Here is a 2,317-nt window from a genome sequence, read left to right as displayed (position 1 = left end):
AATGATGGAGAATAAAAAAGCTGAGCAAGAGAGAGACAAAGAACTACTGGACCATGAGGAGAGAATTCAAGAGGTAAGTGATACATAAGATGAAACAATATTAGAATAATTGGGATTCCAGAAGAAGAAGGGGGGGGCAGAAGGTACATTGGAGCAAATTATAATAGAGAATTTCCCTAAATATGACAAAGGGAACCAGCATCAAAATCCAGGAGGCACAGAGAATCCCCCTCAAAATCAATAAAAATAAGTCCACACCCCATCATCTAATAGTAAAATGTACAAGTCTTAGTGACAAAGAGAAAATCCTGAAAGCAGCCTGGGAAAAGAAGTCTGTAACATACAATGGTAAAAATATTAGATTGGTAGCAGACTTATCCACAGAGACCTGACAGTCCAGAAAGGACTGACATGATATATTCAGAGCACGAAATGAGAAAAACATGCAGCCGAGAATACTATATCCAGCTAGGCTCTCATTGAAAATAGAGGGAGAGATAAAAAGCTTCCAGGACATACAGCATCCTTTCTTGACAAAACTCTTCACAGTGTAGGGACAGAGGGTACATACCTCAATATCATCAAAGCCATCTATGAAAATCCACAATGAATAACATTCTGAATGGGGAAAAACAGAGCTTTTCCTCTAAGGTCAGGAACACGGCAGGGATGTCCATTATCACCACTGCTATTCCACATAGTACTAGAAGTCCTAGCCACGACAATCAGACAACAAAAAGAAATAAAGGCATCTAAATTGGCAAAGAAAAAGTCAAACTCTCACTCTTTGCAGATGATAAGATACTTTATGTGGAAAACCCAAAAGACTCCACTCCATATCCGGTAGAACTTGTACAGGAATTCAGTAAAGTGTCAGAATATAAAATCAGTGCACAGAAACCAGTTGCATGTCTATATACCAACAGCAAGACAGAAGAAAGAGAAATTAAGGAGTCGATCCCATTTACAATTGCACCCAAAACCACAAGATACCTAGGAATAAACCTAACCAAAGAGGCAAAGAATCTGCACTCAGAAAACTATAAAGTACTCATGAAAGAAATGAAGACACAAAGAAATGGAAAAATGTTCCATGCTCATGGATTAGAAGAACAAATATTGTGAAAATGTCTATGCTACCTACAGCAATTTACACATTTAATGCAATCCCTATCAAAATACCATCAATGTTTTTCAAGGTCATGGAACAAATAATCCTAAAATTTATATGGAACAAGAAAAGACCCCGAATAGCCAGAGGAATGTTGAAAAAGAAAACCAAAGTTGGTGGCATCACAATTCAGACTTCTAGCTCTATTACAAAGCTGTCATCATCAAGACAGTATGGTCTTGGCACAAAACAGACACATAGATCAATGGAACAGAATAGAGAGCCCAGAAATGGACCCTCAACTCTATGGTCAACTAATCTTTAACAAAGCAGGAACGAATGTCCAATGGAAAAAAGACAGTCTCTTTAACAATGGTGTTGGGAAAATTGGACAGCCACATGCAGAGGAATGAAACTGGACCATTTCCTTACACCACACATGAGAATAGACTCAAAATGGATGAAAGAACTCAATGTGAGACAGGAATCCATCAAAATCCTTGGAGAGAACAAGGGAGCAACCTCTTTGACCTCAGCTGCAGCAACTTCTGCCTAGAAACATAGCCAAAGGCAAGGGAAGCAAGGGCAAAAATGAACTATTGGGACTTCATCAAGATAAAAAACTATTGCACAGCAAAGGAAACAGTCAACAAAACCAAAAGACAACTGACAAAATGGGAGAAGATATTTGGAAATGATATATCAGATAATATCCAAAATATATAAAGAACTTATCAAACTCACACCCAAAGAACAAATAATCCAGTGAAGAAATAGGCAGAAGACACGAACAGATATTTCTGCAAAGAAGACATCCAAATGGTAAGGAGACACATGAAAAAGTGCTCAACATCCCTCGGCATCAGGGAAATACAAACCAAAACCACAGTGAGATACCACTTCACACCAGTCAGAATGGCTAAAATTAACCAGTTAGGAAACGACAGATGTTGGAGAGGATGCAGAGAAAGGGGAACCCTCCTACACAGTTGGTGGGAATGGAAGCTGGTGCAGCCACTCTGGAAAACAATATAGAGGTTCCTCAGAAATTACAATAGGGCGCCTGGGTGGCTCAGTGGGTTAAAGCCTCTGCCTCCGGTGCAGGTCATGATCCCAGAGTCCTGGGATTGAGCCCCGCATCGGCTCTCTGCTCGCTGGGGAGCCTGCTTCCTCCTCTCTTTCTCTCTGGCTGCCTCTCTGCCTACT

Source organism: Meles meles, chromosome 5 (genome assembly GCF_922984935.1).
Source record: "Meles meles chromosome 5, mMelMel3.1 paternal haplotype, whole genome shotgun sequence".
Classification (NCBI taxonomy): Eukaryota; Metazoa; Chordata; class Mammalia; order Carnivora; family Mustelidae; genus Meles; species Meles meles.
Note: the sequence above shows the minus strand (reverse complement) of the source record.